This window comes from Thermobia domestica, chromosome 5 (genome assembly GCF_964235325.1).
Source record: "Thermobia domestica chromosome 5, izTheDome1.hap1.1, whole genome shotgun sequence".
NCBI classification, from domain to species: Eukaryota; Metazoa; Arthropoda; class Insecta; order Zygentoma; family Lepismatidae; genus Thermobia; species Thermobia domestica.
Genome location: NC_137458.1, coordinates 254,162,286 through 254,178,201, shown reverse-complemented (window position 1 = coordinate 254,178,201; position 15,916 = coordinate 254,162,286). Strand labels below are relative to the sequence as shown.

At 33.0% G+C, this 15,916-nt stretch overlaps 1 long non-coding RNA gene across 1 annotated transcript; it reads left to right on the top strand.

Moving 5' to 3' along the window:
• The first annotated feature begins 2,148 nt into the window (after positions 1 to 2,148).
• LOC145684823 (uncharacterized) lies at positions 2,149 to 13,720 on the top strand. The gene is made up of 3 exons (XR_014131405.1): positions 2,149 to 2,282; positions 3,788 to 3,926; positions 13,575 to 13,720. It is a non-coding gene; the product is annotated as an uncharacterized LOC145684823 (long non-coding RNA).
• The last annotated feature ends 2,196 nt before the right edge of the window (positions 13,721 to 15,916 follow it).

Below are 15,916 nucleotides of genomic sequence, written 5' to 3'. Positions count from 1 at the left end.
TATTATTATGTTAAATACATGTTTAGCTTCAATCTAGTGTAATATAGTTAAACTAGCTTTCCTTTTGCACCAAACCACGGCCAAGGTTGTTGAGGAATATTTTTCTCTTTTGAGTTCGGGTTTGAGTTCGGGAACATATTGTTTGAACTTCGACTGTAAAAGCATCATAGAAGCAATTCCTGCAAAATTAATTACACTGAAAAATAGAAACATAGGACAATGTCTCACTTTCCTTTAGCACGTATATAATCTAGAGAGATAGTCGTCTGTATTTTACCCAACTTATTTTCATAGTCGACTGTATTTTACCCAACTTAGTTTCACTATACATTATCATATACAATTTGTTCCGTTCTTGGACTACAGTCTTATCATGATGCATTAAAGAGGATAGCAGACCTATCTATTCTCCTTCGGGAGATAGTTACATGGTTTCTCGTGGCTCGCAAGGCACAAAAGTGGCAAAATTTCTTATCGCTCGCGGATTTCAGTCATTTCCCAAGGGAAGTCACTTTTGCACTTTCTCATTGTACCAACAGCTGTTGTTTTCTGGAGAAGAAACTCCTCGGTGAGATTGGTGCTTCCGTAATAGTTGTACATGGTTATATTTATTACTACATTTAACCATGGTGTTACACGGCACTTCAGTAAATGCTTTTTGTTGCTTCGTTCATATCCTACTCGTTGATCAAAACATATTTCTCTATATACATACTCATCCCCATTCCACCTATAACAGTATGGAAAACAGTAGAGTCCTCACTGTTCTCAGGTTTCATGAATACGTTTTGGTTCTTAATTGATCTGATAAGTTCTAAATACAAAAATGTACACCACGTAAATTATTGTGAGTGAGTTGTAAACGTCTCAAAAAGAGATGTCCTGAGAAGTACACAGTAGTATGAAACAAAATAGAACACACATGAACATAATAAGGTTCTCAATTTATAATATCACTGGAATAATTGCTTCAGACGACTAAGCAGCTTTTGTAGACTATGGAGATGCATCATGATTGAAGGCGAAGGACTAAGCATCCCCAAGAGCAAGGTTACGTTTTGAACATTTCTTTAAGTTACGTCCTTGTTTAGGACAGATAGAGAAGAACAACAAACTATACAAACAATACAGAACAAGCAAAAACTAAACGAGACAAGGGTAACATAAATAAATAAACAAAACAAAAAACTAAAAACAACCTCCTTAGCGAAAATAGAAAATTGAAATAATATAAAGGTAAATCATCAAGCTGTTCGAAAAAATAGGCATATTTTTTTAAAGAAGCAAAGATAGGACAAAACAGAAGGATTTAGAATTTAATTTCTTTTTAGCAACGAAATAAGTTTGTTTCAGGTTATATTGAGTACAATAATTTAAAAGAAGCCACCAGAGAAACAAATGTGAGCAATGCTTACTTGGTATGCGACAATTTTATAAATTTGTGTTAACTTAATTCAGATTATTCCTTTTGTATATATATATATATATATATATATATATATATATATATATATATATATATATATATATATATATATATATAAAACTCTGAGAGAGATATTAAAACAATGTAATAACTGAACATACGATGCGATTTACGGAAATTGTAGAAGTACTCAGAACGTTTAGTGCTCTTCATGTTAATTTTGTAGTGTGACTTTAATATTGCTAAGACAAACTATATTTTACAGATAAATTTTATAACCTGGTACTAAATTTTGAATATTATTTATTGGAATTTATTTGTCTATGCTATATGCAAGTCTTCTTGTTTGGAAGTTTGCGCTTTTCTGCAAGTATAAGATACTAAACATTTCAATTATATTGAAAGTGTGACTGTATAAAAGACTTTAGTAGCTCTGTACAACCTCAAATAGTTGTGTTTGAACAGTTTGCGTATAAAAGATAGAGTTGATATAATGATAGGATACAAAGGTATAATTACTAGACATTTCAAATTACTAGAAAATATTATAGAATGTTTCAATATCCATTTAATTCTGTAATCAATCAAATAAGTCTGTTTTTTTTATATTACTACTGCCTACGTTTCATCAACTACATTTCACTAACATTGTTCCATTTTCTTATTTTGATTTTAGAATGAAAAATTTTACATGTTGGTTCTATTACCTTTCAATGGTTCTACGATCAACAATGTTTTATCAAAGATTAGTCGCTTACATGAAGTTAAACAACATTTGAAGAAGCAATTGGTTAAAGTATATATTCCTTCGTTTAAAATTGAGAAACATATAAACTTAGTTAAGCCTCTGGAAAAGGTAAAGTTATTTGGTTGTTAAATTTCTTTATTCGAAAAAAAATCAATTCAAAAAATTCTAATAAATTTTGGGTGTAAATTTAATGATTTGTAATCTAGAAAGAATGCGTAGTATGCATATATAAATTAAAAAACCTTAGACATAATAATAATACTACGTTTGTATTATCGTTAGAATTAATACTACAGAAAATTACCTCTATTTCCAAGCGAGTCAAAACTTTGACTTACGGACTTATATAATAAACAAACTATCAGATTTTAATTAATCCTTATTAGGTTCAAAATGTTTTATTTTTTAAAACACAATACAAATGCAATACATTTTTGTTTTACAATGTTCTAGGCTGAGGAAAACGGCGCTGATTATAATGCATAATATACTCGAAACAACAACATAGGACAGTATGCGAGAAATTCAAAACATGCATGCATCTGATATCTGCTCACCTCAAGGGCAACTTGATCTCGTGTTCCCTCTAATAGTGCCGCGTACTCTACCACAGTATTGCGAGAAAATGTAATGTTATTTATAAGTGCAATACGTTTTAAAATCATTGTAAGTAACCTAGAGAGGCTTACCAAAAACCGTCACACTATTATATCTTTTGTTCAGTGTCGAACAACTGGAATGATGTTAAGATTGTTTCAACAGGGAAATGTAAGACCCATGTGATATATTTATTCTTACCACAAACAACAGAAGTTATAGCCAAGGGAAATTGTTGGAATGTAACGTTCGAAGATGAACAGAAAATTCTACCTAGGAGGTTTTATTACGTATTTTTAGTTCGTAATACATTTGTTGTCATTTTTGTCCTTCTAATACTCAAACCAAGTTTGACAACGAGTTCAGTTGTAAAGAAGTTGATAGACAAGATTCAGGTTTTTTAACTTGAAGGATTTACCAGATGTATGTGATGAACACGCAAATCTCTTTACCCCAGTTTTATATATATATATATATATCAGGCATTCTTCTTTCGTTTTTCTTACCTTCGTTGCAAAAAATATTATTCTATAAAACCTTTTACGTCTTTTCTTAAAGTAATAATGACCTGGAAGAATATGAGTCAGTTACTTATTATACATGTCATCTGAATATTACTATAGTATTGCGTTATTGCCCTAGTAATGATTTTAAGACCACTAATCATAGTTACTACTATTTACCACCTTAAGTTATTATGATTTTATTTGAAATTTTGGATCGAAGCGAAACATTACAAATTATTTAATGGATATTTAGACTTAGTTTAAAGTCTATGATTTCTTTTTGGTGTACCGTAGAAATCGCTATATAGGGCTACTTCATAATGTAGTCTTACCAAATCACATTTTTAAGGTTTGTGAATGATTTTAAGTAGTTCACACCACTTAAGTATATTTTATCTCAATTTTGTTTTTTCATGTCACTGTAAATAGACAATAAATATACCTTATTAAAACTTATATTTAGGTTTAAATGTCGAATAATTTTACTGTATTTGTGTTCTATCATTTTAGCTGGGTGTGAAAGATGTGTTTAACGCTAATGCGGACTTAAGTGGAATTTCGAAGGTTGGTTCGCTCAGAGTATCCAAGTTTTTTCAGAAAGCTCTTATACAAGTCAATGAAGAAGGGACGAAAGCTGCAGCTGTTACAAGTAAAACGTTTTTTTTTTTACTTTGAAAACTATAACTATCCAATACCCATTAAAAATATGTAATGTGTTAATATTGCGTGAACATATCGCTGAAATACTCTGTGAAGTAAACCAAATACAGTTAGGAAAGAGAGTATGATACATCAAGATAAAATAATCAGTTCACTCTTTAAGAGAAGTTATAATTGTAAGAGTCAGAAACTAATTGAGACTTTTCGGCAAAAACCCATCAGGTCCAAAAAATAAAAATGTAAGGAGATAGTTTCACAAGGGTTTCTCGTCATGCAATTTTCTTCAAATTTGGCACATATATCGAAAATAAATTGACAAGTATCTTTTGTTTCTTTCGAGGGGGACACGAGAATAGTTTAGGAGGGGGTAAATGGCCCGTTTACAAAAAGGTCCCCTTGAATAAAAGATCCATTTTAAAGAAGCGAAACTCTGCAGATACAAAGATGACTTCAAAGTAGGAAATACGGGTTTTGTCGTTTTGTCGAGAAAAGTTTGCAGGGGCAATTGCCCCTCTCGAAAAAACAAACAAGCCCGCAAAATCCTTACTGAAATTGGATTTCGTTGGAATTGCTTGAAACCGTGACATATTATAGATATGGTGTTTCTGAGAAAAAAATTCCAATGGGCACAACCACAAATCGCTGACCGATTGGCCACTGCAGGGTCACTTTTTTGAAAACAGACAAAGATAATGACATTTTAGATTTTGGTGAAAATGACTAAAACAGTAATATGTTTTTGATATTGTGATAGTGAGAAAAATCATAATGGGCATAACTACCAATCACTGATCATTGGCCAATACGACGCCATTTTTTAAACCAGCGGAAATAACTATATTCTATATTTCGATGAGAGTGACTTAAACTGTGATATGTTGTAGATGTTGTGATTCTGAGGAAAATTCTCAACAAGGACATCCAGAAATCACTGATCATTTGAGCAATACAGGGCCAAACGTTTAAAACCAGTAGAAGGTAAATTAATTTCTATCTTCGGTGGAATTGCTTGAAACCGTAATATGCTGTAGATATTGTGATCCTGAGAACAAGTTTGAAGAGGCGCAATCACCCATCACTTATCGTTTGGCCAATATACGACCACGTTTTAAAAATACGAGCAGGAGGTAACAGTATTTTGGATTACGGTGTATTTGGTTGAAACTGTGATATATTGCAGATATTGTCATTCTGAGGAAAAGTCTCGTTGGACACAACTACCAATCAGTCACCATTTGGCAACTACGGCGCCACATTTTTTAAAACAGCATAAGGCAGGTATACTCAACAATTTTCGTAGAATTTTACGAAACCATTAAAAAAATATTTCGCACCCTGGGAAGGAATGGGGAGAGTCAATAACACTTAACCATAGACAACATTAAGATGTATAGTTTGTCAGGAAAGTAAATGTACACCTATTTTTCGAGTCTGGCATTCCCGCGCTCCATCCATGGAGAGTATGAGAATTAAATCAATGAAGTGTTTACTGACGGGTAAGAAGAGAAGTCTAATCTAAATAAGACATTGCAGAGGGGCACAAGCTGTGAATACGAATAGTGCATAGTGTAAATAAAGGACGATACCGAAAGAGATAGCCAGAAACAGCTGCAGAACGGAGAACAAAAGGGTAAATATTTTCGAAGTGGGAACATAAAACACAAATATAATCAATAAAAACCGACAACTAAACGTTCACCAAGCCATGATCTTGGTGTAGTGGTTAAGGTGCTGGTTTACAAATGCAAAGGACGCTAGTTCGAATACCCGGCAAGGACAGTCTTTAATTTTTTGTTAATAATACATACAGCTCATGAGAGGTGGTAAAAGAGGTCGTATTTAGTCTTTCGTAGCAATTACTTTTGGTAATGTTTAGTACTGATAATACTTTTTGTCTTTGCGTATTGCGTTTATTCTTGTCTTCATTTCGAAAGAGAATATCCTTACAAATGCCACCAAAATTACTCTTATTTTTTCAATGTAAATGCCATTTGCAATTAGTAAAAAATAAAATTGAACGTTCTGACGTAGCTGCAAAAAGTAAAGAAAACATTCAGGTGAAGGGGTTCGACATCCATACTCATGATTATTAAAAATACAACCACTATATGCCTTAAACATCTCGACCATGTTTCTACGTTAACTACTAAGAGGCTTTCGTTTTGGTTACATCACTTTCATTTGTTTTACAAGTTACTTTACTTTCAATTGTAACTTCATATCCTCACTAACAATCGTCTTGTTCCGATAGGAAAATATCCCCCCTCCTGCAGAAAAAGAAGAAGAAGCCTGACCGTAGCGAAAAGGCGTGAACCTTCTTTAGGTGTTTAATCGGGTCCAAAATTTCAACAAAAGAGAATAAGTTCTTGCATACAAATGTTTTAGTAAAAGAGGGTGTCACACAAAAATTCTGAATACCTATTTATGGGCGAAATTTATTTCCCTTGGAATTTTCAAAGAGTTTGAATTGCCGCCGTTTTGAACATTTTTATCTCATTGCTCTGGTTAACTATCTTGTTGAAGATATTTCAACAATTAATGTTTGTGCCAAGTTTCGTCTTAATCCGCTGAAAATTACGATGGTTATGACATTCACATGTAGCGTTATATATATACAGATACATAGATAGATATACATACAGAGGGAGAGAGAGTGTGTAAGTGCCTAGCATCCTTCTCCCTTCTCGCACCTGTGCTGCGTCAGAGCTATACCGGGCCCCTTTGCAAAACGTATTGACCAGCCTAACCAAAACACAAGCTTCTTAGTGATTTTTGTGTTTGGACGTTCATAATTACTAGTTGAGTCAGTTCTTCTTTTGGAAATTCGCAAACCATCGTAAGAAATATCGTATCCCAAAGTCGTTAATGAAAAATAAGGCAATTTTTCTGGTGCAAGTTTAAGACCACGGTCTCTAGTTCTTGAAATAATTTCTTGGTGAGATTGACAATGTCCTCATAAGTGTTTCCACCCCAGAAAAAATCATCAAGGTACCAAAAGACTTGTTCAGATTCTTATGCTTCCAATTTAATTTTCGCTAATTTGTTTAATCCAGCGGAACCAGCGGAATTTGTTTAAACCCACTGAGACCCTGTGGGAGGGCCGTAAAAATACAAGAACCAATTTCTGGGATTGAAAAGGCAGTGACCTGTTGATATTCCTAAGCGAACTTCACCTAGAAGAAACCGCTGAATAAGTCGGAGAAGCACAGGTAGCGACACTTATTAAAACGTCTTTTATCGACGTTACTAGATAACTGTCCGGTGCAATATAGAGGTTAATGCCCCTTTAGTACAAAACAAATCTGAAAGATCCAGACTTCTTTTTCACGAGCAGAGTGGGTAAATTATAACTGGATGCACACCATCTAATTACCTTTTGTTTAAGTAAAGAATCAACCTGTTTTTTAACTTCTTCTCGTAAGTGGAAGGGAATTGGAAACTGATTGGTTTGAACTGGGACACCATCTAGCATTTTAATTTCATGTATGTAACTCATGGCCACACCAGAATCACCCTCTGACGAAGAAAAAACACCCTTATAATCTTCTATAACAGAATAAAACATTTGCTTCTGATCGTCAGAAAGTTGAGGGCTAATGTCCACACGCTTGACGTCGAAACCAGCACGAAAGTTACTGTTGTCTTGTTTATTGGCTAAACCATGATTTTGAGCACTATATGTATCATTTAGTTAATGTGCACTCGGCCTAATGTCAATAGCTACAAGTAAGAGAAGATTTTTCTCTAAACACAACTTTTTGTTAGTTGGGTTGACTCCTTTTTTTTAGTTGGGTTAACAGAATCCACTCTAGACTCAATAACAAAAATTTCAGCTTTAGAACAGATTTTCTCATTGGGTTGCTAAATATTCTTAACTTCCACTAAATCATTAAATTTACAAACATGTACAGAAACACTAGATTTTGGTGGCAAAGTAACAGATTAAGCAGTTAAGAAATACGCTAGCATTAAGTTCGCTGTTCGGAAACTGTGCCTATAGCATGACTCTCAGGTAGCGCGTAATCAGTGCGTTTCCGAAACCTAACTATATAAACTACGGAAATGTCCTGGTTAAAAGTAACATGCTGAGGAAGTAACCAATCATTCCGCAAGAAAACATAAGATACAAATTTATCTACAAATCTAAAACAATTCGTAAATGAATAGCCGTAAATTTTGAACTTGAGCACAGCTAACATGTTAGTTTCCAGTCCTTTACTCGAGATGCCACGGATGATAGTACGTCTTTTAACAAGTCTAGTGTTAGGAGGAAGAAGCTCCCTAGTACAAATACAAATTTGACTACCAGAGTCGAACAACGCTTTATACTCTTATTTCCAATAGTGATTTTGATACAAGGTAGAATCTTATCCCTAACAATAGGCGTAGTTATCATGTGGGTCTTGGAAGCAGGTCTCCCACTATTCTCTGAATTATTTTCGATATTTAAAAAAAAATACAATTAACACTTATCTTTAATTGTGACATATTGCACATTAATGTTTTAGCTAGAGAGTGTATATTATTATTCGCGTGAGGTGTACTATGATGCTCTTTTCGCCTGTTCTGTTGGGCCTTAACAATAACAGAATTATTCGTTGTACAGCTCATTCTGTTGTGCATATTATTATTCATGCCATTCTTACATTCAGAAGAAAAAAGAGGAAAAAGAGTTACATTTCTGTTGATGAAGCGGGATAGAATCTACGAACTGTTGATTACCGCATTCTTCCCCAGCGGATAAGATATCATGATGTAAACCTAGAAGCTTTTCTTTTCTCTGCTGTTGTTATTCGAGAGAATTATCGCGCAAGAAAACATCAACTATCTTAGCGGTAAATTGTTGTATACTGCACTGCAAGATTATATCTCTCTACTTAGCTTTTTAATAAGCGTCTTATAATTCATAATTAACTCAGCTGACTGTTCTTGTAAAAAAAATCACACATCGCATCAACCACGAAAACGATATATTACATGTAAGTATAAAGTACTAAGGCAATAATCCTTCAACTAGGAAATTGATTTGTTGCTGTATAGACATAGTTTTATCGCAACTAAGCATGAGATCTAGCTTATGATAAAAATATGTCATAATGGGTTCCCCTACTTTTTGATCTCTAGAACGAATGGTGTGTTCCGTAACCTTCTTATCTACAAAACCTTCAAATAATGTTATCATACGTCTCTTTATGTCTGCATACGACAAGTTCACAAATTCGTCTGTCAAAGTTAATGATAAAAACTACTCCAAGGCCCCATCCCGTAATAGATATGGCAGCAAATGACGGTACTTGACTGCATTGAACTCATGAATGACGCAGTAATATTCGAAATTCTCAAAAAAAAAACTCACATAAAATCAAAATAACACAACAAATAGAGAGCGTAGAGGGACGGTAGTAAAACAAACAGAATTTCAGCAAATTTTAACGGTGAGCGGCGAACAAACTAATTCAAAAATAAATCTTAATTATCTTCAACTTGATTGCAAAAATCGAGGTTTACAAGTATGTGTGCATCCACACAAGATTAACAGTTAAACATTTCCGCCATTGTAATTGGGGATATTAGAACTGACAAGTTGCTCCCATAATTTTGTTACCATTGAATTTGGTAGAGCGTAAATTACAGGATCTGACCTGGGTTCATATAAATAAAATCAAACATATACTAAAGAAACAGATCGTGATATCAAAAGCGTTGAATGGGGTGAGAAGGGAGTAACTTTTAGGACTCGTTAATCTACTTGCACTTAATTGTAAATCTTGGTGTTGCCTTCTCGATGACTCTTCCAGTGGGTTAATCTCCGTCCATCCTTCTTTCTGGTCAGCTGGTCGTTCAAGTAGTTGGGAGTTATGGGTTTGCGAAACTCGGGCAGGTAAACCAACGTTGCGAATACACTAAATCTTATTAAAGTCGAAAATGTTCTTTAACGCATTATCCATCGCAACTGATAACTACAACGCTTGCTAAAGCAAAGTGCTCTTTAAGTGAGCAAGGCAAACTTCTCGTAAACTCGGATTCGTGGCTTGTGGTCCTACATGTTGACTCGTCTCTCATACGATCCGGACTACCTCTTCCCAAAAGTGTCTCAATGGTTTTGTTCGATGTACATCCGGGTTAATATCCTGGGTCGTTGACTATTTCTTCAGTCTCGATGAAACCTGCATGCTCATAGATTAACCAAAGGTGGGTGATGATATGAATGCTGACAGGAAAACAATCTGTCGATTTTATTGATTGAGAAATTGCAAGTGTAAGAAAGAAATGACAGATAGCAAGAAAACTTACTGGTAGGAGAAGCAAATAAACTTAGAAAAAATCGAAAATTGATTCAACACTAAATGAACGATTATGCTTTTCACTGTATTCAGTTTTAAAATAAAATATTCCAAAGTCCGAAATAAAAAGTATCATTATGTGTTCAAATACACATATCTTCACAATATCAACATATCACGGTTTTAGTCATTTTACCGAAATATAGAACGTCACTAACTTTGGCTCTTTTCGAAAAAGTGGCACAGTAATGGCCAATGGGTCAGTGATTTGTGGTTGTGCCCATTGAAACTTTTTCTTAGGAACGCAATATCTACAACATATCACGATTCAAGCAATTTCACCGAAATCCAATTTCTTTAAGGATTGTGCGGAGTAATTTGTCATTTCGAAGAGGCTATTGCTCCTGCAACAGTTTTTTTGCCCAAACAAGAAAACCTGTATTTCCTACTTTGAAGAAATCTTTGCCTTGGCAGAGTTTCGTTTCTTTAAAGGGCCCTTTTAATCAAATGGACCGTTTTTTGAAAAGGGACCCGCTGTCCCTTTAACCTATTTTACGAAAGAAACAAAAATATGCGTGTTGATTTATTTTTGGTCTGGTATATAAATGCCAAATTACTAGAAAATCTGATGGATGGACACTCTTGTTAAGGTATCTCGGTTACACTTTCACTATTTGGACTTGACGGGTTTTTGCCTCCAAGTCATCAAGTGTTTTGCATATGTTATAAGTAATACGTTTGGAACTGATAAACTTGTACTTAGGAAAATTCATAGAAAAAACCTCTAAGAATTTGGTAAGAAAGCGGAATTATACTCTTTATTTAGTGCATAGTCATCTCATTTTTTTATCGTATATACATACATGTGCACATAGATAGAGCAGAAGGTCTTATTGCAAAGCGATTGTGTTTTTCTTGACAATTTGCAGTATTTTGCAATGCCGTTCGTAACGAAATTGCTTACACGAAGCCACATGCTTCGTCATACGATTATAAAAGCAAAAACGTTCTTATTAGACTCAGTCGTATTGAAAAGGAAAATAAATATTGCAACGTTTCCGTTCTGATTCCATTCACGTCTCCAACTATGTTTTAATCTACTCAAAGTAATGTTGTATTATTTACCTTATACAATGATAAGAAAGAAGGCCTTTCTGTATGAAAAATTAAAAGATTTTCATAAGAATTTCGTAACAGAGTAATAACGCCAAGTGTTCTAATAAAGAACATACATAATAGATTTTAGTGTACAGTTGGGACTGAACAATATATATACAAATAAAGAAAACATAATTCTACTAGGTTAGGATCTATTTATACGGGTGACACTAGGTAACAATTAGGTTTAGCAATTTCATCTACCGTATACATATCAAGATACAATTTAACTTAGCACACCTCTAAGAAGGTCTAATGTAGCTGCAAACTATAACAAGAATATAAAACAATCCGCAAAGTTTGATGTGAATTATGCTTCGTGGACTTTTTCAATGACGAAAGGTATGAACGTCTACAGTTAACAACGAAATCATCTCTCTCATGATTAGGATAATTAAAATGGTTAAGTTCAGTACTTTTGCTGATATCACATTGAGTATTGACTGAAATAGAACTTAAACGTTCAAGGGTGGTAGAACAACAAGACAACGAGTATATTTAAACTAAATAAAAGCATATTTGCTTTCTAATATCGTCTTGTCATTTATAAGGTGTAAAAAAAGCTCGTATTGGTGTGATGGTGCAATGAGATACACTTTACACTGTATTTTACACTTTACACTTTATAAGACGATTAGAAAGCAAATATATATATATATATATATATATATATATATATATATATATATATATATATATATATATGAGCATTTTGAAATGGTAAATTGCGACGCCCAGTGCAGTTTCAATTTTTAAAAACCCCTAGATGTATTTTTATACATTATGACGCGTAGAGTGCTGTGAAAATCTTCATACTAGTAACCGTAAGAATTCAAGCATCCACAAGACGGCATTTGACGGCACGGCCCCTCAAATGATATACTCTAAAATGATTTTTTAGTATAGAAGCATTATGGTATATATATTACTGACTGTTTACATTTAGAGCATCTATGGTACTACATCATTTGAAGCAGCTTTATATTTCCATAAATTTTGGCAGTAAGAATACCCATATTCTTAGATGAGAAAACAGTAAAATGGTTACTATTCGCAATTTATGGCAGCTAATTATTAGACAATTGGAGAAGTATTTATTGGGACGAAATCTCACCGTTGATGAAGTGGGAGATGTCCATTTTTACTTAGTATAGTCCCATGTGTCATCATATTCCCATATGCTTAAATTATAGTCCCATACTTTAACTATCCAAACGAAAAAAGTGAGTTTAAATATTTTAACTAGAAAGACTCAATATCAAGTTATATGTGTATCATTATATGGAAAGTCGAAATACAAATATTTTATAATATTTACACTACCATTCCAAGGGTGTGAGGCAAAAACATGCTATGCTACAATTTTACTATTTTAAGAAGTATGAGGTTTCTCCACAATTCATTTTCAAAGTCGGAAAACTGATTTTGCACATATTATACACGAAGGATTAAACAGACAAAGTTAATCGAATGCAATACTCTCTACTTGATGCTGCAAAACGCGGCAATTGCAAAATTGTGGGTTACCATGTTCTTGCCTCACGCTTTTCGTTTCTATTCTACTGTCTCAAATTTCCAAAATTACTTACTTTTATCTTACGTAAATTCCAACTACAACTAAAATTTTGTAAGTAATTTATTGTTGGTACAATTCAAAACATACCAATATATATATATATATATATATATATATATATACTGGTATTTAAAATGTAGCTTATTAGTGCAGCAATTGAACATTAACTTCTTTAAAAGAACCAACAGTCGTTAAATATGTTAAATAATTATAGCTACATGTCAGAATTCCATGATACAGTGGTATAACAAACACATTAAATTAATAAATAACACGTTTAACTAATGCAATGAGAATTGGAATGGGACTTTGCTTATTAATTATTGTTGTGGATTTTTTTCTGTTAAGCTACATTAAACTTTGTTTTTCTAAATCTGTCATGCAGTTTCTGTAATATAGCTGAAAAAAATGATAGCATCTATTAACATACAAAAACTTACATTTGTATTATAATGTATAACTTCCAAAATACTTTAACATGCAGTAATTTGAGCACAGTTACAATATATGCAATGCCACAACCATGGATTTTGTTTCGATACTGTATATTACTTTTGTGTAAATTTTTGTTCTGTTACTCTTTGTTTTACATATTAAAACAAGAAATAAATCTTTTCAGTCGGAGCTAAAGTTCCCCTATCTGCTTTTTTGCCGATTGAACACACATTTAGAGCCGACCGTCCATTTCTTAATTTCATCATAGAATCAAAATCCGGAATTGCTGTCTTCAGCAGCATCATGAAGAAACCTGAAATGTGATCACGCTTTGCAACATTAGCGTTTTAAAATATAGAAACGCATGTTATAACTTGCACTACATAGAATACAGCTTATAGGTAATGAGCTTTTTAAAGTTGTATCAAAGTATGATTTACGAAAATAAAACATGTCTGACAATAGATAAATAAATATATCTCTTGTTTTATTTTCCCCATGGCAACAATAGGAATAAACATTTCTAATGGTAATAATATTGGTATTTACTAAACGCAGTTATATCTTACTATTCTCTATATTGGTGTAAGTTTAGAATTGTTAAACTCGAACTAAATTTTACCTTATAATTTGCAAGTATTTTCATTTGTCGTGCAAATTACTCTTTAGGATTAAATGTTTCTAAAGAACGTAAGAACCATGAAAGATATGCACTATAGTAGGTCGAAAAAATATAGTTTTCGAATAGGAATACTAGAATAAAGTAGAGTTTAATAATCATATTTGTTTAACAAAAATAGGCGATATTTTCAAATATTTCAGCTTTGTTTAACTCAAAGAGGACAAACATAGAAAGTATGACTAAAAATAATCATTATTGCTTCACGTTTATTGAACTTTAGTTATTTTAAATCACTTAATAGTTTATAATTCATCAAGGAAAATATAAATTTAATTGCATCGGTACATTAAAATCTCTCACAACAACTCGAAGATGTTAATTTTTGTTGATTCGCTTAGTTTTAGAAACTAACGTACTACATAATGAAAACATATCTAACGCCATTTTGGATGTGTACTTTCGAAATTGTCAAAGCTTTACATTGCAGCTCTTATTTATTTTTCAAACTTAGTTATGTTATAATAACCCAGAACTCAGTTCGTATGAATGGCAGTAACACTAGCTGCAGTCAAGCCTTAGCCAGCCATTCAAAGCATGTTAAATTTTTCTGCTGTTCTTTGCAAACAGTAAGAACTTCATGTTGAAATATGATTTCCGGGCTAATGTAGGCATTAAAGGGCACACGGTTAATTTAATATTGTTATAACTGCCAGCTTCTTGCGCAGATTTCTGACACGCATTGTAATGACTTAAAACATCATGTCACTGTTTGGTTTCATGAAGAGTACATTTACAGATTGGAACTTAATCAGCTCTATTTCCTATAAATGGAATAATATCTTATTTTGCTTAGGTTTTAGAGGATGATATTTTATTGTAGAGGATAATATTCTATATTTTGTGCAATCAATCAACTTTTAGTAGTCCTGAGCATGTATTGAGGGAGAAATGGACGTTTTAAAAGATTATCTGCACATTTTAAAACATGAGAGAGCTTGTTTCATAGCTTTCAACATTCTTTTTTAACAAAACTCTCTAATGCATTGTCTCTGGCACAAAATCAACGCTAATATCATGACTTCCGGTCCTGTTTCTCTTCATTTCTGAGTATATAGATTTAAGAAGTTTCAGTAAAATGTCTCATGTTTCTACTTTATTTAAGCTGAGTACCTATTAACTCTTCAAGCGTGTATATAAATATTCCCTTCGCTATCCTACTGTTAGTAGGGCGATAATTGTAACATATGTATGATCTTCCATCTTTACGTTATTATTCTTTCCTAAGTCTGTTTCTAATTGAACTTATCACATTGTAATTTTTATTTAAATTTTGGTAAACATGTCAAGATGGAATGAATGAACTTTTGCTCCTTGGTGTACTTGGAGCATATATATCTTTCATTATATTGCCCACTGGTGGGAATTTTCATGGTTTCTGGCCCTTGTCATCGATGACCAGGTTAGAAGCCATGAAATCTACTTGACCTACGGGAGCAATTTTTTGTTCTTCGTTAGCAGCGCCTAGTAATATGTGTTGTTTGTTAGAGCTATATTTTGGATGAAAGTGATATACAGTAATTCATTATTCACTATGGTGCTCCACTAAAAATATTTAAGCGCAAGCTTTATTAAGAGTGGTGGTTTGATAAATGTAACTTTGTCTCGGCATTAGACGGATTTATCAAACATATGTCCTACGTGATCCAACAGTAAACGTAAGTATTGCATTTTTGTCTTCTATTATTTAAGTAGTTGCTTTCATTAGTCATTTTTGCTTGTTTAATTGATCTTTTTTTAAAATTTAAATTTTGTTATATATTACTTACTTTCTTTGGTCTGTTCTATCACGAGGCATTTAGGGTTTGTAATCCGTTGTGGTGACCCATCGAAGTACGAGATAATTT